Source organism: Schistocerca nitens, chromosome 5, assembly GCF_023898315.1.
Source record: "Schistocerca nitens isolate TAMUIC-IGC-003100 chromosome 5, iqSchNite1.1, whole genome shotgun sequence".
NCBI lineage: Eukaryota > Metazoa > Arthropoda > Insecta > Orthoptera > Acrididae > Schistocerca > Schistocerca nitens.
In genome coordinates, this window is record NC_064618.1 from 736,547,369 (window position 1) to 736,573,881 (window position 26,513).

General features: G+C 42.0%; 1 protein-coding gene, 2 non-coding genes and 1 pseudogene across 5 annotated transcripts in view; 2 read left to right on the top strand and 2 right to left on the bottom strand.

Moving 5' to 3' along the window:
- The window catches only part of LOC126260823 (juvenile hormone esterase-like), a 553,778-nt gene that overhangs the window by 360,922 nt on the left and 166,343 nt on the right, over positions 1-26,513 (top strand). The gene's annotated exons all lie outside the window — the stretch shown is intronic.
- On the bottom strand, positions 7,580-7,654 carry Trnas-cga (transfer RNA serine (anticodon CGA)). Its single transcript has one exon. It is a non-coding gene; the product is annotated as a tRNA-Ser (tRNA).
- On the top strand, positions 7,755-7,829 carry Trnal-caa (transfer RNA leucine (anticodon CAA)). The gene has a single exon. It is a non-coding gene; the product is annotated as a tRNA-Leu (tRNA).
- On the bottom strand, positions 10,424-10,541 carry LOC126261212 (5S ribosomal RNA; annotated as a pseudogene).

Below are 26,513 nucleotides of genomic sequence, written 5' to 3' on the forward strand. Positions count from 1 at the left end.
CGACTCCCATGTACTGACTGTTAAAGTTAGCACCATACGCAACACTTCCTGTCGACTGTACTCTCAAATTACTGTCATGTTCAGCGACTCCAAAACTGAGACAACATAATGTCCTGACGTAGTGTTGTTGTGTTGTCTGTGTGACTGGACGATTAATTGAGATAACAACAGCAACTGAACCTATATTTCAATGCGTTATGTAATATGTGACATGATCACAAATGTTTACTAAATGTTTTAGAGTCATTTTTCTTCTATTCATTGTGTTGAATTATAAGGGCTGTTCAATAAAGAATGATCATAATTTTTTTTGCGACATACCTCTACTCATTCTCATAATTTTGACAGTCCTTCTCAAAGCAGTCTCCTATGAATGCGATGAACTTGTCCCAGCGTTTCTGCCAGTCTTCAGATACATGCTGGAAACCATTTTTTGAGAGGTCCATCAAAATCACCTCCGCAGCCTTCGCCACTGCTTCTGATGATTGACAATGCCTCCCATGAAGACGTTTCTTCATGTTTGGAAATAGAAAAAAAGTCATATAGGACTAAATGCGGACTATAGGGAGGGTGAGGGGTGCACTTCACGTTGATTTTTGCAAGATATTCAGCAAAAACATTGGCAAAATGCTGTCGCGCATTATCGTCGTGCAGCATCCAGCCTGCTTCACGGAAATGTGGTATTTTGCGTCTGATATGGACTTGAAATGTTTTGAGGACATCCCTGTAGTATTGTCCAGTTACTGGTGTGTGTGCAGGTACAACATGCTGATGAACCATTCCATGAATATCAAAGAATGAGATGATCATAACTTTCCCACCAGAAAAACCACTCTTGCTTTTGTGAGGTTGGTGATGAAGATTTCCACACTGAGCTTTGCTGTTTGCTCTCAGGATCAAAATGATGTAGCCGAGTTTCATCAGCAGTGATTACATTTGAAAGAAACTCCGGATTTTCCTCTAACATGCAGACCTGAATGTGAATGTCCTTTTGCTTTGGCATCAACAGTCATGTAACCCATCACAGAAAAACATGTGTCATGTACAATTTTTCTGTCACCAACGTGTGGGTGGCACCCAATGAAATGTTTAGTATTCCAGAAAGTGATCTGAAGGTAATTCGTCGATCCTCTCTCACAATGACAGCAGCAGTGTTGATGTTTTCTTCCTTTGAAATTGATTATCTCCCCTCTTTAAACATTTCAAACCACCTCCGAGCTGTGCTGTAGGGAAGAACAGAATCTCCATAGGCCTCCTGTAACATTGTATAGGCCTCATCTGAAGATTTGTTGAGACAACAGCAAAATTTCAAAGCCGCATATTATTCCTCTCGCGTTTCCTCCATTGCAGCGATAGGCGATGCTTAACATGTCTGACCTTGCCTGCCTCTCACAGGTGGGAACCAGGAGTCCCAATTACTATGACGTGTTTGTTGCACATTAAGCTAACAGAACATCATAAGATTAAATTTTAGTGCGAGAAATCATGACCATAAAAAAATTATGATCTCTCTTTATTGGACAGCCCTTGTACAACAGCATTCACTTAATTTCATATTCCTTGCTACAAATATGCATCAACTCTGAAGATGACCATCTCTGTAATGTGCATTCATGAATTCATGTTACTTCTGTTTGTAAGTTATATCACAGTTGTTCGTCAGTTTGAGGCACACTCATGCATGTGTGTGCAAACAATAAAACATCCCCCATCTCACATCTTCTAACCTTGCAGTGGCCACCCTACTTACGCCTCTGCCTCTGAAGTAAGTGAGTAACCTTACTTTGCTCATGGCCGAATTCACCAACGGCCACATCTCAAAATATTACTGTCTCTGTAAGTACTTTATTTTGATACTAATCAGGAAAACTACACTTTTAAGAAGCTCTTAACATTAGTTGACTTTTTTAATTTGGCTGTTAGATGATAGAGGCACATTAGTTACAAAATGCAGCATAGAACCATTGGCCACAAGAATGCTTGATTTGGGCCTTATGCATCTTGCCAGCTGCGGTTCGATGAAGACTGCTCTAGTGGAACATCTGGCCAGTACAAACGCGGCTGTGTTATGTTTGAGGGGTAACTCTGGGCGCTGTGGCTGGTATATGGATGGTTGACCTTGTTATGTCACATACTGTATGTGACATAACAATTGTCTCATGCTAATGTTCCCTCCATGCTCATAGCAACTCGCTACCACTACCATGCTGTTGTACACAGAATAAGTTAGTGCAGTCCTGCTTACTAGAGATAGTGTCGAGGTTCCACAATATCACTGAACACCTGTTCTGCCCATGAATTGGGCATGCATTTGCACCAGTTTCAATTACTCTAGCTGGACACGCTGTAATCCTCTCCCCCTGGCACTGTCGCAGCTCCTCCTCTATCATCACTGCATATATGGTCCCCCCTTCAGAAATCAGTAGCACACCTTCTACCCACACCTGCACAAATTTCCCTATGGCTCCCCATTTCACTGCATGAGGGTGAATGGCATAATATCTAAATTGTGCATGACTGCCTGTTACCTGAAGCCTAACCAGTACATCAACATTGCTGTCCTCAGCCCTACCAATGCCATCTGGTAAAAAAAGTCAAAATTCTCGAATGGGCTCTGCTACCAATCTCAGCTCTGACAGTAGTTCCCCCTGCACTTTCAACAACTCCAACAGATTCGGTACTGGCGACAATAAAAGTGCACTCAACTGCAATGTGCAGTGAATATCCTCATGTACACTCATCATTTCCACTCTTGTGTCCCAAACTCTGTTTGCTAGTGATTGCAACAATCTTGTCATTTGCGACTCCTACATCCAGTACATCTACCCATGTCTGCTTGGTCCCCAGGTCTTGATTTACAGTGTCCTCCAATGCATTTCCATACTCAGTTTCCTCACTTATCAGCTCTCAAAGCATACACGTATTGTTTAACACTCTGTCCAAATTCTCTGTCTATACAACAAACCGAAGGGTGGCTGAGAGATATTGGTGGAAGCGAAAAAAGGGAGATGTGGATCAGTATGTAAGGAACTATGAGCAGTATATGCAGTGTGTGCAGTGCGTGGACTTAGTCATAAATGAATATCATTTCAGAAATTACCAGAAGTGTCAAAGCCATTTGAAATGACTGGGGTAGATGAGTTAGGCCTCTTTAACCAGACTCTGACAGGGAATCATTTTGTGCTTCTTCTTTTGATATGTAGAGGTAATTGCTATTCCAAACTATCAAGCAGTTACTATCACACAAGCAATGTTTGACAGGTGAATACTTAAGTTTGGGGGACCAGGAACAACAGTTACGAGTTGAGGGAAAAATTTTATGTTGCACTTGAGGAAGGAATCATGTAGCTTGTTATGTATGAAGAAATTAAGAATGGATCTGCTCCACCCACACTCGAGTGGTAGAGCGGAATGTGTGTATCAGACGATCGGAAGGACGTCAAGTTACTATGCGAACTCACACCATAATGTCTGGGATAAATGTCTTTTGTTCTCGTGACTGCATACAATTCAAAGGTCCACAATAGTACAGTCTTATGTCCATGCAAGATGGTGTATGGGAAAAAAATCTCGGTGCCATTTGATTTGATAAGGTGAAAAGAGGCAAGGATAGAGAGTCAGTCCATGAATACACAAGAACAATGAGAGAAGTATGGAAGCAGGTGTAAAAGGCAAATATAAAGATAGGAGAGAAACAGGAGGAAACTATGAAGTGCAGTGTTAAGCCTACCACATTATAGAGTAGGGCAGTAGGTGATATTATCAAGCCCTTACACACCAAAGTGTAAGACAAATAAATTTGTCACAACTTCCCAGTGACCCTACCAAGTGATAGAGACTATTTCACCAGTCAACATTAGGCTACTGCTGTGAATGGATCGATAATAGTGGATTTGGATGTCTGTGATCATGCAGAAGCACCAACAGGTCAATCCCATGAATAGTATGAATGGAACCAGAGAAAGAGGCAAAAAGAAAGAAGCATTAGAGTACACATAAAAGATGATAAATGAACTTGTTTAAAGAGTACTATGCGCATTAGGACTGAAAAAGAAACAGGGGCATTTTTATAGTGTTTGTCGTGATTATTTGGGGTATTATGTTCAAGGTAGTTAGTTGTTATGTGTTAATGGTGAATGAAAAATAGTTTGTTTAGTTTTATTCTTATGCAAAGTGCTGATCAGTGACAGCGGTCTTCTGAGGGGGGAGAAGGATGATAGTAGTCCCTGTCCTAAGGTTGCTGTACACCAAAAGCAAGGATGGGAAGGATGCCAGTCATTGTGGTGCTGTACCTCTTCACCTGGGGTGAAGTGAGAGTGCTGTGGAACCAACACCTGGAGGGAGGACTTCTGTTAGCCAGACAAGAAGATGTGGTGATACCAGCCACCAATTGACGCTGAATCTAGTTTTTAACAGATGCAAAGGAAGCTGGAGGAGGTGCTTTCTGGTTTTCGCCAGGTAGCCACAAACAGAGAAGTACTTGGGGAAGTTAAGGGGGCAGTATGAGAAGTTACATAAGTTATATGAGCAATTCCGAGAACAAATGCAGCAAGCAGTAGAGGCTGTGCCACGTTCGCTATGACAACAGAAGAGACGTTGGATGGAGGCCAAGGAAACAATTTTGAACATTATGTTTGCAACAGTGGATGCCAGTGATGTGACAGTGGAGATGACGATAATAAGTCAGTGATGAAGTGGCATACCACGTAGACTGCGAACGTGGAGAGCAGAGTGATAAACAATACGCATGTGACCAGTCAGCACGTGATCATGCATTGCTCTAAAAATTTCTTCCTTCAACTTCGCAGGCACCACCACCAACGTCCCTAAACTAATTACCTTATGCAACAGAGCGTCACACATGCTGAATTGTGATTGCATCTTATACAACTTGCAGTCACTTTCAGTGTTCTGTGCTGCTTGCCATTTAGCAGGTATTCAAACTCAGACCATCTTCTTAGCCTGTTGTACGAGTCTTTCAACCCCGATAACAATTATACAGAATGGAGTGACAGTCCATAATTTTTTTTGCGACGTAAGTTGTACCTTACATGCAGCTATTGAATATTTTCGATTAGTTATGCATGGTAATTCAACTTGAGTGTATCACACTTCCTTTCCAGAGGAGTGTTCCACCACAATGAATTTGAGTTAGTTCAGTGAACTATTCAGGAAGTTTCTGCGAGTCTGGAAGCAGAAATAGACAAAATTCCATCGTTTGTGTAGCAGCCATTGCACACAACTTCTGTGCCTCCGAAATTTAACAAAGTTAGTCGTTACCTCTGATCTCGGATTTAAAGATTCACTTCAAACTTCAGTAACTTCCGAAAAGTCCCAACAAGAAATTATACTCAAAATTAATCTTCTCTTGATGAATTCAGATTAAAATTCACAAAGTTACTTTATTATTCTTGAAGTATACCTAAGTAAATTTTCACTATCACCAATATATTTTACTAAAACATATGTCTTACAATAACATCGATGTCAATTTTAGTAGTACATCCCCCACTTGTTAGCTCAGTCTGGCAGGTGATAAGAATAATGCTATCCTTCTCTTCTTTGTCTGTAGTGCTTACTACACTATTCTGTGTTTAAGTACTTTTATTCTTTTTTTAAATTTAATTTTAATAAGTACTGCAAATTACGCTGAAGAGCCAAAGAAACTGGTAAACTTGCCTAATATCGTGTAGGGCCCCGCAAGCACGCGGAAGTGCCGTAACATACATGGCCTGGGCCTGACTAATGTCTGAAGCAATGCTGGAGGCAACTGACACTATGAATCCTGAAGGGCTGTCCATAAATCCGTAAGAGTACGAGGGGGTGGAGATGTCTTCTGAACATCACGTTGCAAGGCATCCTAGATGTGCTCAATAATGGTAATGTCTAGAGAGTTTGGTGGCCAGCTGAAGTATTTAAACTCAGAAGGGTGTTCCTGGAGCCACTCTGTACCAATTCTGGATGTGTAGGATGTCACATTGTCCTGCAGGAATTGCCCAAGTCCGTCGGGATGCACAATGGACGTGAATGGATGCAGGTGATCAGACGGGATGCTTATGTACGTGTCACCTGTCCGAGTCGTATCTAGATGTATTAGGGGTCCCGTATCACTGCAACTGCACGCGCTCCACACCATTACAGAGCCTTCATCAGCTTCAGCAGTCCCCTTCAGACATGCAGAGTCCATGGGTTCATGAGATTGTCTCCATACCCATACACGTCCATCCATTCGATACAATTTGAAACGCAGCTTATCCGACCAGGTAATATGTTTCCAGTCATCAACAGTCCAATGTTGGTGTTGACGGGCTCAGGTGGGACAAAAGCTTTGTGCCGTGAAGTCATCGAGGGTACACAAGTGGGCCTTTGGCTACAAAAGCACATATCGATGATGTTTTATTGAATGGTTTGCACCCTGACACTTTTTGATGGCCCAGCACTGAAATCTGCAGCAATTTGTGGAAGGGTTGCACTTCTGTAATGTTGAGCAATTCTCTTCAGTCGTCGTTGGTTACGTTCTTGCAGGATCTTTTGCTGGCCTAGCGATGTCGGAGATTTACTGGATTCCTGATATTCATGGTACACTCATGATATGCTCGTATGGGAAAATACCCACTTCATCGCTACTTCGGAGATGCTGTGTCCCAACGCTCTTAGAGCGACTGAAACTCCACGTTCAAACTCCCTTAAATCTTGATAACCTGTCATTGTAGCAGCAGTAACTGGTCTAACTGTGCCAGATGCATGTTGTCTTATACAGACGTTCTGACTGCAGCGCTGTATTCTGCCTGTTTACATAGTTCTATATTTGAATATGCACACCTATACCAGTTTCTTTGGCACTTCGGTGTATATCACAATACACTTCTTAGTTCAGTATCCATTACTTTCCTCAGTCTACATTACCATTACCTGATCCTTGAGCGTTATGATTGACTGCTAATTCAAAAATTTCACTAGACACAAATATCGCATCTTAACAATATAAGGAATTCATCAACAGTCCACAGAGTTCGCTCATGCCAGCCGTCTCCCTGTGCGACTAGGGCTAATGGACACCCTATTGGATGGCCAATACAATTCTAAAGCACAATTCAAAAAGGGTTTAACAGCACTGTGCAATAATTGCTCTGTCTATCCTAGTAGCACTCCTATTATTTGTACAGCTTCAAGGATCCACCAAAAACAATAGCACAAGCAACTCAAAGAATATTAAAACCATTCACTGCACAGCACTTGCCAATGCCGCCCAGCAGCTACCACGAGGATACTACCCAGAAGCTAAATTTCTTTATCAATGGCACTTGACTGCCACCATACAGACGCTACTTCCCATGGGAATTGCTCACAAAGTCGGCAGAAAGTTCAGGTGGTTAATTATTCTTGTGTTTTGTGTGGTTACTGTCTAAGTTGATCTTACACCACTATCATGTTGTCCGTTTTGCAGGCTGGGCTAGTTAGATATTTGTATGCTGGTCCAGCTCCTGGTTGTCCGACAAGCCAATTGATTCCAGAATGAGATTTTCACTCTGCAGCGGAGTGTGCACTGATATGAAACTTCCTGGTAGATTAAAACTGTGTGCCGGGCCGAGACTCGAACTCGGGACCTTTGCCTTTCGTGGGCAAGTGCTCTACCAACTGAGCTACCCAAGCACGACTCACGCCCCGTCCTCACAGGAGAGCTTCTGTAAAGTTTGGAAGGTAGGAGACGAGGTACTGGCAGAAGTGAAGCTGTGAGGACGGGGCGTGAGTCGTGCTTGGGTAGCTCAGTTGGTAGAGCACTTGCCCGCAAAAGGCAAAGGTCCCGAGTTCGAGTCTCGGTCCGGCACACAGTTTTAATCTGCCAGGAAGTTTCAAGCCAATGATTGTTCCTCGTTAAATTTTCCCTTGGCTGCCTTCCCCCCCTGGAATCAAGCCTCAAAATTGTGCAAATAGGTTGGTTTCAAGCCATCAGACAGTTACTAAATTTCACTAAGTTTAACTCTATTGCAAGTTTAGTTCACCACAGAATTGTTACCAATTTACCAAGTGCTTAACACCTAAAGGCCTGCTTGATGTCACTGTTTATACATTTGTTGTATTCCTAGTAGCCACCACTGTGGGCAGGGGCGGTTCTAGAAGTTGGTCAAGGGGGGGGGGCTAATTGGGGGAGGGGGGTGGGGGGTTCAGGGAGTGGAATATCAGTTAACGAAAGGAGAATTGGGGTCCTCCGCCGACAAACTGGTAAAATTTGATGTTGCTTAAAGTAGTTTTTGGCAATTGTTTTGGAGTTCAGGGTAAAAGAAACTTATTTTCACATGGGAGATTTTATAAATTACATAAACCATGAGAAAGGTCAACTTACAACAAATAAGTTTTCATTAATTTTCTGGATACAGAAGGTGACACGAATGTAAAAACTTGAACTTGACATGAATATAAAAAAATTCTGTAACAAAATTCACTCTATATTTCCTTCTTCTGCCCAATTTTCATCCTCATTCGCCTCTGTTTCTTTTTACTGAATATGTCAACGATATTTTCAATGTCCATATATCTTTCTTTATGGATATTTGCAAGAGTCAATCCATTTAATCTCACCTGCCCCATTGTGTTACGCAAATAAGTCTTTATTCGTCTCAAAGTAGAGAAGCTTCGTTCAGGAGTGCTTGTGGTGACAGGAATAGTCCCAAATATTTGAAGGAAAACATACACATTTGGGAAAAACTGCTTGTCACAGTTCTTTAATGCTTCAGTTACTGTTTCAGGTCTTTTACTTTCATCAACCCACTTTTTCTTCCATAGTTTCAGCTCTCCTTTCATTAAAAGCGAAGAACTCTCCAAAAATTGTTTATATTTCTCAGATGCCTGGATCACTTCATCCTCACTGAATTTGAAGTATGCAGGAATAAGACCTTCAAGTGGTAATATGGTGCGAAAATCTTGGGGAAATCTTGTTGCTAGCTCGGCAATAAAACGATCCACAACAGGTAAAAATACTGTTCGCCTGAAATATTCCTCGGCGTTTGAACCAGGAACGTTGTCTCTTTTGGTTTGTGTTGAAATAATTCTTGGCATTGCTATTACACTTCCAATATCTTCTGCCAGTTTAACAGCGTCTTTAAAAATACTTACGAATTCTGTTTCCGAATCCATCCTTATGTTGTTGAACACCTCAAGCACATCATTGACATGATTTGAGGCAGTTGTTAAATCCATTTTAGGACTTTGGAGCTGTTCGCTTAGTCTTAAAGAGAAGCAATATGCTGCAGTTGATAAAGCTACTACGAAGTCTCCTCTTCGGACAGCAGAACTAAACATACAAGCTTTACTAGCCGTTTCTGCGTTGGTTTCACGAATACTTGAAAGTTCGTCAAGCAAGGTCACGACTGTGACAAATAGCTCCTTGAAAGTAATAAGGGTATCGTGTCTTTCCACCCATCTTATTGGACACATTGCCTTCAACTTTGTTTTCTTTGACTCTGTGAATGGTAGTCGTGATATAGCTTCCTCTAGGGAACTTTTTCTGTTTGCAGAGGCATACAAGAATTCTGAAACTGATCCTACAATTCCCATCATATTTCTAACTACTGGAGTATCACAAGACTTAGAAATACCCAAGTTCAAAGAGTGGCTAAAACAGTGGCTATAAATAACCAATGGCTGTTTACTAAAAATAAGTACTTGAACTCCCTTAAATCTCCCAGGCATGTTTGAGCCGCCATCATAGCCTTGTCCACAAAGACATTGATAGCTCAGCCCCAGTGTCTTGAGTTCTTCATCAATGGCTTCTGCAATCGAAGTGCCAGTAGTTGATTCAAGCTCGTTAAAACCCAGAAAGTCTTCTTTGGTAACAAAGGTCTCCATGACAATGAACCTAATACAAAATGTCATCTGTTCCTTAGTGGTGACATCAGTTGTTTCATCACACATAATGATAAAAAATTAAGCCTTTTTCACATCCCTCAATATTGAGGAGCGAATAGCGTCACCAATGCAATGTATTCCTTCGTTTTGGACTGTGTTACTTATCATAGAACTGTTTCGGCCACATGTACTGAAATGATGTTTTATATATCTCCAGCATCCACACGAAAGGTCAAAAGACTCTGAAACACTCCATGGTTTCACTCTAGAAGATCATCAGTTTTTTCTTCATTTTGCTGAGGATTTAAACCATGATCACGATGTCCTCGTAAAGATAGGTTATTTCTAGCACATAGGCCTATAGTCTTTATAATAGCACTCCGTCTTCAGGTCACAAGTGGCCCATCGGGACTATCCGACCGCCGTGTCATCCTCAGCTGAGGATGCGGATAGCAGGGGCGCGTGGTCAGCACACCGCTCTCCCGGTCGTTATAGTGGTTTTCTTTGACTGGAGCCGCTACTATTCGCTCTAGGAGCTCCTCAATTGGCATCCCGAGGCTGAGTGCACCCCGAAAAATGGCAACAGCACATGGCGGCCCAGACGGTCACCCATCCAAGTACTAGCCACGCCTGACAGCGCTTAACTTCGGTGATCTGACGGAGACCAGTGTTTCCATTGCGGCAAGGCCATTGCCCCTTTATAATAGGCCTCAAGCGTTTCCAGTTTTCTTCAATAACTGAAGATTTCTTGGTACTGAGGACAACACCAATACTTTTATGACTTGATTCCATAGACTTGATGAACTCTATAGCCTTCTCCATGGAAAATATGCGATATTTTATGTTTTCATGATGATCTTCCGTAGCCTTTTTGCATTTGATCAACGATTCTTTTACCTGTGTTTTCAACGCCTATAAAAATAAATTAAAAATGTCTTAGGTAAAGAATTAAGTTAAGAAAAAATAGTGCAAACACCAAACCTTGTAAGCACTCGAAATATTAGTAACATAGAAATTTTTGCTGAAAAAACAAGCCTGAAAACCATTTGACTAATTATGTTTTTGTATCTGAAGTGTTTCCAATTAAAAACGACACCTCCAAGTCATTTATGCTTTTTACCAAGTCAGTTAAAGGTTTCAATTATTTAGAATAATGTAAAGCTGTAATTAGTACCTGGGAGCCGATTCCAGCACCTCAAGGAAAAAAACAGAACACATGCAGTACAAAATCCACCACGTAACATTTTACTGTATGAAAGCCAGTTGTACTGGCTCATCCATTCATGCTTAAATCTTCGGTTTTGCTTCCCTTCTAATTGAGTAGGAAAAGAAAACTTTGCAGAAGGCTTCCAAGTATTCTTTAAAAACTTAAGCTTCTCATCATCATGTAAGGCGCCTTTAACAGATCTTCCTATATCATATGGGTCATAATATGTTTGTCCTTTCTGGTCTTTCTTTCTGTGAATTAAATATGCTTTAAATGTCAGTATTATGTACAGTGGCTCAACACAAAATTATAGAGCGTTATTTACACATATAAATAATTTTAATTTATGTTGTTGTGATCTTCAATCCTGAGACTGGTTTGATGCAGCTCTCCATGCTACTCTATCCTGTGCAAGCTTCTTCATCTCCCAGTACCTAAGGCAACCTACATCCTTCTGACTCTGTTTAGCGTATTCATCTCTTGGCTCCCTCTACGATTTTTACCCTCCACGCTGCCCTCCAATACTAAATTGGTGATCCCTTGATGCCTCAGAACATGTCCTACCAACCTATCCCTTCTTCTAGTTAAGTTGTGCCACAAACTTCTCTTCTCCCCAATTCTATTCAATACCTCCTCATTAGTTATATGATCCACCCATCTGATCTTCAGCATTCTTCTGTAGCACCACATTTCTAAAGCTTCTATTCTCTTCTTGTCCAAACTAGTTATCGTCCATGTTTCACTTCCATACATGGCTACGCTCCATACAAATACTTTCAGAAACGACTTCCTGACATTAAATCAATACTCGATGTTAACAAATTTCTGTTCTTCAGAAACGCTTTCCTTGCCATTGCCAGTCTACATTTTACATCCTCGCTACTCGACCATCATCAGTTATTTTGCTCCCCAAATAGCAAAACTCCTTTACTACTTTAAGTGTCTCATTTCCTAATCTAATTCCCTCAGCATCGCCCGACTCAATTCGACTATATTCCATTATCCTCGTTTTGCTTTTGTTGATGTTCATCTTTTACCCTCCTTTCATGACACTGTCCATTCCGTTCAACTGCTCTTCCAAGACCTTTGCTGTCTATGACAGAATTACAATGTCATCGGCGAACCTCAAGGTTTTTATTTCTTCTCCATGGATTTTAATACCTACTCCGAATTTTTCTTTTGTTTCCTTCACTGCTTGCTCAATATACAGATTGAATAACATCGGGGATAGGCTACAACCCTGTCTCACTCCCTTCCCAACCACTGCTTCCCTTTCGTGCCCCTCGACTCTTATAACTGCCATCTGGTTTCTGTAAGAATTGTAAATAGCCTTTCGCTCCCTGTATTTCACCCCTGCCACCTTCAGAATTTGAAAGAGAGTATTCCAGTCAACATTGTCAAAAGCTTTCTCTAAGTCTACCAATGCTAGAAACGTAGGTTTGCCTTTCCTTAGTCTAGTATTGCCTCACGTGCTCCAATATTTCTACGGAATCCAAACTGACCTTCCACGAGGTCAGCTTCTACCAGTTTTTCCATTCGTCTGTAGAGAATACGCGTTAGTATTTTGCATCCGTGACTTATTAAACTGATTGTTCGGTAATTTTCACATCTGTCAGCACCTGCTTTCTTTGGGATCAGAATTATTATATTCTTCTTGAAGTCTGAGGGTATTTCGCCTGTCTCATACATCTTGCTCACCAAATGGTAGAGTTTTGCCAGGACTGGCTCTCCCAAGGCCGTCAGTAGTTCTAATGGAATGTTGTCTACTCCCGGGGCCTTGTTTCGACTCAGGTCTTTCAGTGCTCTGTCAAACTCTTCACACAGTATCGTATCTCCCATTTCATCTTCATCTACATACTCTTCCATTTCCATAATATTGTCCTCAAGTACATCGCCCTTGTATAGACCCTCTATATACTCCTTCCACTGTTCTGCTTTCCCTTCTTTGCTTAGAACTGGGTTTCCATCTGATCTCTTGATATTCATACAAGTGGCTCTCTTTTCTCCAAAGGTCTCTTTAATTTTCCTGTAGGCAGTACTTATCTTACCCCTAGTGATATATGCCTCTACATCCTTACATTTGTCCTCTAGCCATCCCTCCTTAGCCATTTTGCACTTCCTGTCGATCTCGTTTTTGAGACGTTTGTATTCCTTTTTGCCTGCTTCATTTACTGCATTTTTATATTCTCTCCTTTCATCTATTAAATTCGGTATTTCTTCTGTTACCCAAGGATTTCTACTAGCCCTCGTCTTTTTACCTACTAGGTCCTCTGCTGCCTTCACTACTTCATCTCTCAAAGCTACCCATTCTTCTTCTACTGTATTTCTTTCCCCCATTCCTGTCAATTGTTCCCTTATGCTCTCCCTGAAACTCTGTACAACCTCTGGTTCTTTCAGTTTATCCAGGTCCCATCTCCTTAAACTCCCACCTTTTTGCAGTTTCTTCAGTTTTAATCTACAGTTCATAACCAATAGATTGTGATCAGGGTCCACATCTGCCCCTGGAAATGTCTTACAATTTAAAACCTGGTTCCTAAATCTCTGTTTTACCATTATGTAATCTATCTGAAACCTGTCAGTATCTCCAGGCTTCTTCCATGTATACAACCTTCTTTTATGAATCTTGAACCAAGTGTTAGCTATGATTAAGTTGTGCTCTGTGCAAAATTCTATCAGGCGGCTTCCTCTTTCATTTCTTAGCCCCAATTCATATTCACCTACTACGTTTCCTTCTCTCCCTTTTCCTACTACCGAATCCCAGTCACCCATGACTATTAAATTTTCGTCTCCCTTCACTATCTGAATAATTTCTTTTATTTCATTATACATTTCTTCAATTTCTTCGTCATCCACAGAGCTAGTTGGCATATAAACTTGTACTACTGTAGTAGGCGTAGGCTTCGTGTCTATCTTGGCCACAATAATGTGTTCACTATGCTGTTTGTAGTAGCTTACCCGCACTCCTATTTTTTTATTCATTATTAAACCGACTCCTGCATTACGCCTATTTGATTTTGTATTTATAACCCTGTATTCACCTGACCAGAAGTCTTGTTCCTCCTGCCACCGAACTTCACTAATTCCCACTATATCTAACTTTAACCTATCCATTTCCCTTTTTAAATTTTCTAACCTACCTGCCCGATTAAGTGATCTGACATTCCACGCTCCGATCCGTAGAACGCCAGTTTTCTTTCTCCTGATAACGACGTCTTCTTGAGTAGTCCCCACCCGGATATCCGAATGGGGGACTATTTTACCTCCGGAATATTTTACTCAAGAGGACGCCTCATCACTTAATCATACAGTAAAGCTGCATGCCCTTGGGAAAATTTACGGCCGTAGTTTCCCCTTGCTTTCAGCCGTTCGCAGTACCAGCACAGCAAGGCTGTTTGTGTTAGTGTTACAAGGCCAGATCAGTCAATCATCCAGACTGTTGCCCCTGCAGCTACTGAAAAGGCTGCTGCCCCTCTTCAGGAACCACACGTTTGTCTGGCCTCTCAACAGATACCCCTCCGTTGTGGTTGCACCTACGGTACGGCTATCTGTATCGCTGAGGCACGCAAGCCTCCCCACCAACGGCAAGGTCCATGGTTCTTGGGGGGGTTTTAATTTATATGACCACTAAAAAGTCACCATTTGTCTTCCAAAATATTAACATTTCCCCATATCCCTCGGTCTTGCTCCCCCTACAAACATTCGTATGGGCGCCCTCGGTAAACAGTATTGAAATAGTCTTGTGTATTGACATGCTTAATGAAGGTACTAAGTGCAGCAATTCCATACAGTAATGACAAGAAAAAAGACTCAGAGCAGTGAAGCAGTAAAGAGTAAGAAAGCAGACAACAATGGCTACTTCAGACAGTGTTTCAGCTACCTAATGTTACCGACAGCCCGGAACAAGTGACTGCCATCACCAGCATTCTACCAATTCAGGACCGTCAAGATACAGTTTACACACTGTAGCTCTTGTTTGTTTGTGAAACTGGTCCGTGAACGGTATTTATGAGTCCAAACATACATAAAATCTAAGTTTCTCTTAATTTTGTGGCCTTTGTCTGGAAGTTTTGTTTGCAGATTTTCCTACAGAAAGGCTTCAAAATTTAACACGACATTAGCGATCTATGTCAGTGAAGGTTGTTGGTTGGTTCCGCCCTGTGTCATCAGTCAGTAGCAGCCAAATTGATAACAGCAAAACCAGGAAAGATCCCGTATCACATTACTTACTGCAGGCCTATAAGCCTTCTTCTAGTAGTCTGAAAAGCTTTTAGAAACTTCTGAAATGCTCTCGCATGTTTATAGACTGTTACTGAAAGTTGGTAGATATTGTTGGGAAACAAAACTTTGAATAATTTGTAAGGTGACAGAATAATGAAGGTCAATTTCGGACCTTACGTAAGAGCTTTATACAGGGTGTTACAAAAAGGTACGGCCAAACTTTCAGGAAACATTCCTCACACACAAATAAAGAAAAGACGTTATGTGGACATGTGTCCGGAAACTCTTAATTTCCATCTTAGAGCTCATTTTAGTTTCGTCAGTATGTACTGTACTTCCTCGATTCACCGCCAGTTGGCCCAATTGAAGGAAGGTAATGTTCACTTCGGTGCTTGTGGTGACATGCGACTCATTGCTCTACAGTACTAGCATCAAGCACATCACTACGTAGCATCAACAAATTAGTGTTCATCACGAACGTGGTTTTGCAGTGAGTGCAATGTTTACAAATGCGGAGTTGGCAGATGCCCATTTGATGTATGGATTAGCACGGGGCAATAGTCGTGGCGCGGTACGTTTGTATCGAGACAGATTTCCAGAACCAAGGTGTCCCGACAGCAAGACGTTCGAAGCAATTGATCGGCGTCTTAGGGAGCACGGAACATTCCAGCCTATGAGTCGCGACTGGGGAAGACCTAGAACGATGAGAACACCTGCAATGGACGAGTCAATTCTTCCTGCAGTTGACGATAACCCTAATGTCAGCGTCAGAGAAGTTGCTGCTGTACAAGGTAACGTTGACCACGTCACTGTATGGAGAGTGCTACGGGAGAACCAGTTGTTTCCGTACCATGTACAGCGTGTGCAGGCACCATCAGCAGCTGATTGGCCTCCACGGGTACACTTCTGCGAATCGTTCATCCAACAATGTGTCAATCCTCATTTCAGTGCAAATGTTCTCTTTACGGATGAGGCTTCATTCCAACGTGATCAAATTGTAAATTTTCACAATCAACATGTGTGGGCTGACGAGAATCCGCACGCAATTGTGCAATCACGTCATCAACACAGATTTTCTGTTAACGTTTGGGCAGGCATTGTTGGTGATGTCTTAATTGGGCCCCATGTTCTTCCACCTACGCTCAATGCAGCACGTTATCATGATTTCATACGGGATACTCTATCTGTGCTGCTAGAACATGTGCCTTTACAAGTGCGACACAACATGTGGTTCATGCACGATGGAGCTCCTGCACATTTCAGTTAAAGTGTTCGTACGCTTCTCAACAACAGATTCGGCGACCGATGGATTGGTAGAGGCGGACCAATTCCATGGCCTCCACGCTCTCCTGACCTCAACCCTCTTGACTTTCATTTATGGGGGCATTTGAAAGCTCTTGTCTACGCAACCCCGGTACCAAATGTAGAGACTCTTTGTGCTCGTATTGTGGACGGCTGTGATACAATACGCCATTCTCCAGGGCTGCATCAGCGCATCAGGAAATCCATGCGATGGAGGATGGATGCATGTATCCTCGCTAACGGAGGACATTTTGAACATTTCCTGTAACAAACGCTGGTACGTTCTGTTGCTGTGTGTTTCCACTCCATGATTAATGTGATTTGAAGAGGAGTAATAAAATGAGCTCTAACACGGAAAGTAAGCATTTCCGGACACATGTCAACATAACGTATTTTCTTTCTTTGTGTGTGAGGAATGTTTCCTGAAAGTTTGGCCGTACGTCTTTGTAACACCCTGTATATCGTAACGGAAAGGTGAATATGACAACTAACTTAATTCGGCAGTAATGAGCAAATTTTCCTGTAAGTATGTAATGCAAAAGGGATGACACTCAATTGATGGTATTAATGCACCGATCATATAATGCATGTCTATGAGCAGAAGGTGAGACAAGCAGCAAGAGGAAACGTTTTGATTTGGAAGCAATTGCGAGGAGAGGTGAAGGCCACACCACAGGGGGTGCCACGAAAAGCACTTAGGGCGCATCCCAAAGTGGGAGTCAACAACTGACCGACCAGGTGACTCAGATCCCATTGGGCGAAAAACGCTGTGACACGGAGAACAAAAGAACCCATCTGGGGAGACAGTTCGGCTACGAGAAAGACAAGACGGAAAATTTCGAGGACTCTTCTCTGAACAGGCGTCAAGTGTAGAATGGGGCGCATAATGCTCTGTATGACGCAGAGGAGAAATTTGTGGGAACACTGTATTCACAGCTTCTGACGTCCAGCTAGAAATTAGCTGTAGTGTCGTTTAGCGCCAACAGAGGAGAAACGAACCAGCCAGTTAGTTGATTGTTCTTGAGAGAACTGAGAGGGCATTATAATATGCACACTGCTCCAGCCGTGCGCGTGTATGTCGCCATATTCTAAGACTATGGATGAGTACTTGTTTTCTCGCATAACGAGAAACATAGGGAGAGTTTCTGCTGGAAAATTCAGCAAAGGTTTAATCAGTTTTTATAGGAATTTCAGAGGAAGAGAGCAGCCATGCATATGATAGCTCATCACAGCTGAGGAAAATACTATGTGCAGATGCGTAAACTTGTTTCACCACCTTGCGTCCACTGTAAACTCGAGCGACCTTGGGTAATCTTTTGCTGAACTTGACACAAAACTAACCATCCTCCCTAGACTTGATTCTCATTCTAAATACTACTGAACTTTGAACCTGACTTGGGTGATTTATTGTAGTACTAACCAACATCATAACATAATTGTAAGAATAATTTTGTAAAGGAACTTCTGATTAAAATTTAATATTGTTGTGGTTACGATTAGTTAAATGTAAGAGGGCAAGATGCGTCATTTTCACAACTGTCTTAGCAGCGTCACATTGTAAACTGTGTAAAAGCGTGTATATCTGTGAAAAGTTTGCAACATTAAACAAACGTCATTACAGCATACACAGTTGTGTCCTCATAGAAGAAGCAACCACCATCTCACATCTTACAAATTTTGTCAGTATTATTAATACCAAAAATACGTATGGCAAGCTTTAGTAAAAACAATACAATGATGTGTTATTTTTCAGTACAAACTAATTAAATAACGCTAGTTTGTGCAGAAAATATTTTACCTCCTTATAAACGAATGGCATCTTTAAAAACTGACCTCACTTTTTTTTTCAACCAGTCGTATTCTTACCATTAGTTATCGATTAATAGCGCAAACCTTGCGTAATGAAACTAGTAACTACTAGTAAAAAAATCTGAGTAACATGAAGGAAGTATTAATCAAAATTAAGAAGATATGACCATTACCAGTTGTTTTGTGTTGTCGAAATTCTAGACTCTAGATGCACAAACCTGCGACGGTCCCAATTCTGTACTGCAAGCATCAGATTCCTTATGAGAGTTTTTGGCCCTACGCTCAGGTTTTCCAAAATAATCCGTTGACTTGCGATTCATTGCAGCAAAGTCTTTAATCACTCAGTCCAATCTCTAATACACTATTATTTCAGAAAAAAATTGACACTTCACGATGCATGATTCGGTCACACTACTCAGTTGCACACTTCAGTAATATCAATAATCGTATTCGGAAAACAAGTGTTCACTGACAGCACGTCGAAGAATTGGAAGGACAGCCGACTGTTTCTAACAATCGATTGGTCAGTCGATTGTTTTTTCGTCCAGTCGGTTTCTTCACTCGGTTGCAGCTGTTATATGAATTTTACACTCAGTTTCTAGGTTTGAGTTATTTTATTTACATTCTCTTTCGGATTTTTCGGTTATCATATCAATTTTTAGTTGGTTTTTAAAATTTAATATCAGATGCTGCCCTGTAAATTTATGTACAGGGCTATTACAAATGATTGAAGCGATTTCATAAATTCACTATAGCTCCATTCATTGACATATGGTCACGACACACTAAAGATATGTAGAAAAACTCATAAAGTTTTGTTCGGCTGAAGCCGCACTTCAGGTTTCTGCCGCCAGAGCGCTCGAGAGTGCAGTGAGACAAAATGGCGACAGGAGCCGAGAAATCGTATGTCGTGCTTGAAATGCACTCACATCAGTCAGTCATAACAGTGCAACGACACTTCAGGACGAAGTTCAACAAAGATCCACCAACTGCTAACTCCATTCGGCGATGGTATGCACAGTTTGAAGCTTCTGGATGCCTCTGTAAGGGGAAATCAATGGGTCGGCCTGCAGTGAGCGAAGAAACGGTTGAACGCGTGCGGGCAAGTTTCACGCGTAGCCCGCGGAAGTCGACGAATAAAGCAAGCAGGGAGCTAAACGTACCACGGCCGACGGTTTGGAAAATCTTACGGAAAAGGCTAAAGCAGAAGCCTTACCGTTTACAATTGCTACAAGCCCTGACACCCGATGACAAAGTCAAACGCTTTGAATATTCGGCGCGGTTGCAACAGCTCATGGAAGAGGATGCGTTCAGTGCGAAACTTGTTTTCAGTGATGAAGCAACATTTTTTCTTAATGGTGAAGTGAACAGACACAATGTGCGAATCTGGGCGGTAGAGAATCCTCATGCATTCGTGCAGCAAATACGCAATTCACCGAAAGTTAACGTGTTTTGTGCAATTTCACGGTTTAAAGTTTATGGCCCCTTTTTCTTCTGCGAAAAAAACGTTACAGGACACGTGTATCTGGACATGCTGGAAAATTGGCTCATGCCACAACTGGAAACCGACAGCGCCGACTTCATCTTTCAACAGGATGGTGCTCCACTACACTTCCATCATGATGTTCGGCATTTCTTAAACAGGAGATTGGAAAACCGATGGATCGGTCATGGTGGAGATCATGATCAGCAATTCATGTCATGGCCTCCACGCTCTCCCGACTTAACCGCATGTGATTTCTTTCTGTGGGTTTATGTGAAAGGTTCAGTGTTTAAATCTCCTCTACCAAGAAACATGCCAGAACTGCGAGCTTGCATCAACGATGCTTTCGAACTCATTGATGGGGACATGCTGCGCCGAGTGTGGGAGGAACTTGATTATAGGCTTGATGTCTGCCGAATCACTAAAGGGGCTCATATCGAACATTTGTGAATGCCTAAAAAAACTTTTTGAGTTTTTGTGTGTGTGTGCAAAGCAGTGTGAAAATATCTCAAATAATAAAGTTATTGTAGAGCTGTGAAATCGCTTCAATCATTTGTAATAACCCTGTATATATAAATGAACCATCACCTTTTAACACGTTTCTGAAATATCCATGATCAAAAGTTGTAAAGATAGTTTTGGAACACCCTGTCATTTCCTTACTTCTTTATTGAGATAATGAGAAGCCGCCAACAATCGGCGATCGTATACACCGTGACGTCGCCCCTCTCGCCAGACAACTGAATAATTTAAATATCATTTCCCTTCTACTCATTGAGCTGTATTAAAACGGACTTAATTTACATTCATATTCCTTACTACAAACGCGTACTACGTTTCAACATGAACGTATCTATAATGCGCTTTCACAAATTCCTGTAACTCTTGTGTGTAGTCTATATCTACTGGTCGGTAGGTGGTGCGCGCCTGGGAAAATAATGCGATTTGACCCAGAAGTCCGGCGATGTCGAAGTTTTTGCTGGGGTTAGCAATTTAAGTGTTGGTAGGCATACCCAGCATATTTAGCTTTCTTGATTATTGTAAGTGGTACATTAATATACATCCAGTGTATATTAATAAATAATAAGACGCCCATTTTAAGTTAAATGATATTTATCGGTTTAGATAGTAAGCTGTTCGCCGCTCTTATTCTTTTGTTAAAATGTGTTTGAAATACATTGCAACCAATATTGCTACATAATTATAAAAAAAAATGGTTGACTCTGTTGAAGTAGTATATTCCCAGATTTCTGGTGTCATTTTATCCAGTATAAAATGGTACTCCATTAAGGGGAGGGGGGCTATAGCCCCCCCCCTTGCAACCGCCCCTGATTCTGATTACAAACAACAGAGATGAAAATTTACATAGGTTAATTTTTCTGAGTGAGTTGTGTGTGATGAGAAAGCATACTGCAGGGATTTCACCATACTGTTGAATACTGAAGCTACTGAAGGCTTTAATTTCAGTCAGTCATTTGGTAATCAGTTAGCTCCTTCCTTATCCGAATTCGAGATATACAATTGTGTTCTGGAAGTCATCTGCTATGTCGATAATGAGTCAATCAACAACAGAATCCAAGAAGCCAACCAGGCGCTGCATTTTCTCCTTTTATGACGAGCCGTTCTATATCTCGCCAGCGTCCGGCAATGACATGTGAAAGAGCTGCATGCATTAGTTCCAGTACGTCTGGCAGCGTAACACTATTGGGCTGCAGATTCCTTGACTTGCGCCATAGGGTGGAGGAGTTTCGGGTTCCGCTGGATAGGTCAGGAGTCCACTACACACAGCAGGCGGCTACAGGGGTAGCAGGGGTTGTGTGGCGTGGACTGGGCGGTTTTTAGGTTAGATGGCCTCGGGCATGTACAGAAAGGGCAACAGCCTTAAAGGGTGCGGGTCAGGACATGCGGGGAACAAGCAGCAATCGGTATTGTCATTGTAAACTGACAAAGCTGCATAGGTAAAGTACCGGAACTTCAACCACTGACAGAAAGCACCGAAGCTGAAATCATTATACGAGGTGCATTCAAGTTCTAAGGCCTCCGATTTTTTTTTCTAATTAACTACTCACCCGAAATCGACGAAACTGGCGTTACTTCTCGACGTAATCGCCCTGCAGACGTACACATTTTTCACAACGCTGATGCCATGATTCCATGGCAGCGGCGAAGGCTTCTTTAGGAGTCTGTTTTGACCACTGGAAAATCGCTGAGGCAATAGCAGCACGGCTGGTGAATGTGCGGCCACGGAGAGTGTCTTTCATTGTTGGAAAAAGCCAAAAGTCACTAGGAGCCAGGTCAGGTGAGTAGGGAGCATGAGGAATCACTTCAAAGTTGTTATCACGAAGAAACTGTTGCGTAACGTTAGCTCGATGTGCGGGTGCGTTGTCTTGGTGAAACAGCACACGCGCAGCCCTTCCCGGACGTTTTTGTTGCAGTGCAGGAAGGAATTTGTTCTTCAAAACATTTTTATAGGATGCACCTGTTACCGTAGTGCCCTTTGGAACGCAATGGGTAAGGATTACGCCCTCGCTGTCCCAGAACATGGACACCATCATTTTTTCAGCGCTGGCAGTTCAAATAATGGCTCTGAGCACTATGGGACTCAACTGCTGTGGTAATCAGTCCCCTAGAACTTAGAACTACTTAAACTTAACTAACCTAAGGACATCACACACATCCATGCCCGAGGCAGGATTCGAACCTGCAACCGTAGCAGTTCCACGGTTCCGGACTGCGTGCCTAGAACCACGAGACCACCGCGGCCGGCTCGCTGGCAGTTACCCGAAATTTTTTTTTTTTTGGGGGCGGTGAATCTGTGTGCTTCCATTGAGCTGACTGGCGCTTTGTTTCTGGATTGAAAAATGGCATCCACGTCTCATCCATTGTCACAACTGACGAAAAGAAAGTCCCATTCATGCTGTCATTGCGCGTCAACATTGCTTGACAACATGCCACACGGGCAGCCATGTGGTCGTCCGTCAGCATTCGTGGCACCCACCTGGATGACACTTTTCGCATTTTCAGGTCGTCATGCAGGATTGTGTGCACAGAACCCACAGAAATGCCAACTCTGGAGGTGATCTGTTCAACAGTCATTCGGCGATCCCCCAAAACAATTCTCTCCACTTTCTCAATCATGTCGTCAGACCAGCTTGTGTGAGCCCGAGGTTGTTTCAGTTTGTTGTCACACGATGTTCTGCCTTCATTAAACTGTCACACCCATGAACGCACTTTCGACACATCCATAACTCCATCACCACATGTCTCCTTCAACTGAAGATGAATTTCAATTGCTTTCACACCACGCAAATTCAGAAAACGAATGATTGCACGCTGTTCAAGTAAGGAAAACGTCGCCATTTTAAGTATTTAAAACAGTTCTCATTCTCGCCGCTGGCGGTAAAATTCCATCTGCTGTACGGTGCTGCCATCTGTGGGACGTATTGACAATGAACGCGGCCTCATTTTAAAACAATGCGCATGTTTCTATCTCTTTCCCGGAGAAAAAAAATCAGAGGCCTTAGAACTTGAATGCACCTTGTAGGTACGGAAAGCTGGCTGAAGCCAGAGATAAATTCTGTTGAAATTTTTACAAAGGCACATACGGTGTTTAGAAAGGATAGATTGCATGCAACCGGTGGAGGCGTTTTTGTCACTGTTAGTAGTAGTTTATCCTGTAGTGAAATAGTAGTGGATAGTTCCTGTGAATTATTATGGGTGGAGGCTATGCTCAACAACAGAGCTAGGTTAATAATTGGCTCCTTTTACCCACCTCCCGACTCAGCAGCATTAGTGGCAGAATAACTGAGAGAAAATCTGGAATACATTTCACATAAATTTCCTCAGCATGTTATAGTCTTTGGTGGATGTTTCAATTTGCCAGATATAGACTGGGACACTCAGATGTTTAGGACGGTTGGTAGAAACAGAGCATCGAGTGACATTATACTGAGTACGCTATCCAAAAATTAGCTCGAGCAATTAAACAGAGAACCGACTCGTGGAGATAACATCTTGGACCTCCTGATAACAAACTGACCCGAACTTTTCGACTCTGAAAGCGTAGAACAGGGAGTCATTGATCATAAGGCCATTGCAGCATCCCTGAATATGGAAGTAAATAGGAATATAAAAAAAGGGAGGAAGGTTTATCTGTTTAGCAAGAGTAATAGGAGGCAGATTCCAGACTACCTAACAGATCAAAACGATAATTTCTGTTCCGACACTGACAATGTTGAGTGTTTATGGAAAAAGTTCAAAGCAATCGTAAAATGCGTTTTAGACTGGTACGTGCCGAGTAAAACTGTGAGGGATGCAAAAAACCCACCGTGGTTCAACAACAAAGTTAGGAAACTACTGTGAAAGCAAAGAGAGCTTCACTCCAAGTTTAAACACAGCCAAAACCTCGCAGACAAACAGAAGCTAAACGATGTCAAAGTTAGCGTAAGGAGGGCTATGCGTGAAGCGTTCAGTGAATTCGAAAGTAAAATTCTATGTACCGACTTACAGAAAATCCTAGGAAGTTCTGGTCTACGTTAAATCGGTAAGTGGATCGAAACAGCATATCCAGACACTCTGGGATGATAATTGCATTGAAACAGAGAATGACACACGTAAAGCTGAAATACTAAACACCTTTTTCCAAAGCTGTTTCACAAGGGATGACCGCACTGCAGTTCCTTCTCTAAATCCTTGCACGAATGAAAAAATGGCTGACATCAAAATAAGTGTCCAAGGAACAGAAAAGCAACTGAAATCACACAACAGAGGAAAGTCCACTAGACCTGACGGGATACCAATTCGATTCTACACAGAGTACGCGAAAGAACTTGCCCCCCTTCTTACAGCCGTGTACCGCAAGTCTCTAGAGGAATGGAAGGTTCCAAATGATTGGAAAAAAGCGCAGGTAGTTCCAGTTTTCAAGAAGGGTCGTCGAGCAGATGCGCAAAACAATAGGCCTATATATCTGACATCGATCTGTTGTAGAATTTTAGAACATGTTTTTTTGCTCGTGTATCATGTCATTTCCGGAAACGCAGAATCTACTCTTTAGGAATCAGCACGGATTCCGGAAACAGTAGTCGTGTAAGACCCAACTCGCTTTATTTGTTCATGAGACCCTGAAAATATTAGATACAGGCTCCCAGGTAGATGCCATTTTCCTTGACTTCTGGGATGAATTCAATACAGTTCCGCACTGTCGCCTGATAAACAAGGTAAGAGCCTATGGAATATCAGACCAGCTGTGTGGCTGGATTGAAGAGTTTTTAGCAAACAGAACACAGCATGTTGTTCTCAATGGAGAGAAGTCTACAGATGTTAAAGTAACATCTGGCGTGCCACAGGGGAGTGTTATGGGACCATTGCTTTTCACAATATATATAACTGACCTAGTAGATAGTGTCGGAAATTCCATGCGGCTTTTCGCGGGTGATGCTGTAGTATACAGAGAAGTTGCAGCATTAGAAAATTGCAGCGAAATGCAGGAAGATCTGCAGCGGATAGGCACTTGGTGCAGGGAGTGGCAACTGACCCTTAACATAGACAAATGTAATGTATTGCGAATAAATAGAAAGAAGGATCCTTTACTGTATGATAGCGGAACAAACACTGGTAGCAGTTACTTCTGTAAAACATCTGGGAGTATGCATGCGGAATGATTTGAAGTGGAATGATCATATAAAATTAATTGTTGGTAAGGTGGGTACCAGGTTGAGATTCATTGGGAGAGTTCTTAGAAAATGTAGTCCATCAACAAAGGAGGTGGCTTACAAAACACTCGTTCGACCTATACTTGAGCATTGCTCATCAGTGTGGGAACCATACCAGGTCGGGTTGCCAGAGGAGATAGAGAAGATCCAAAGAAGAGCGGCGCGTTTCGTCACAGGGTTATTTGGTAAACCTGATAGCGTTACAGAGATGTTTAGCAAACTCAAGTAGCAGACTCTGCAAGAGAGGCACTCTGCATCGTGGTGTAGCTTGCTGTCCAGGATTCGAGAGGGTGCGTTTCTAGATGAGGTATCGAACATATTGCTTCCCCCTACATATACCTCCCGAGGAGACCATGAATGTAAAATTAGAGATATTTGAGCGCACACAGAGGCTTTCCAGCAGCCGTTCTTCCCGCAAACCATACGCAACTGGAACAGGAAAGGGAGGTAATGACAGTGGCACGTAAAGTATAAAATAATGGACATACTTCAAGTAAAGAGTATTTGGTTTTTCATTTCTGCCTTAAAAAATTAATTACATTTCCTTGATTTAAGCAACTTTTATTAATAGCCTTTCATAAAATATCGATAATTAAGAATTTATATTTGAAATGAATACAGGGTTTTCGCTTGCAAAATATAATTAGAAACTTTAAGATGCGCATTATTCATAAAAAATGAAGATGAATCTTACAATTACAAGGTGTAGATATTTCAAATTGAGTGAAAAAATTATTTAGGCAAGATTTGAGCCAGTGTATCATGAACTGCAGGATGTTATTAGTCACTTACACTAGCGATTCTGCTATAAGTACAATCTGTATCTGTGTCTCAATTTGCTCGGAAAACTTCAAAGCCTGTTACCTCTGTAAATTTTTGAAAAACATTAGGAACATCCTATTTGCCAGCACTTTTTAACAGTGTTCCACACGCGTGT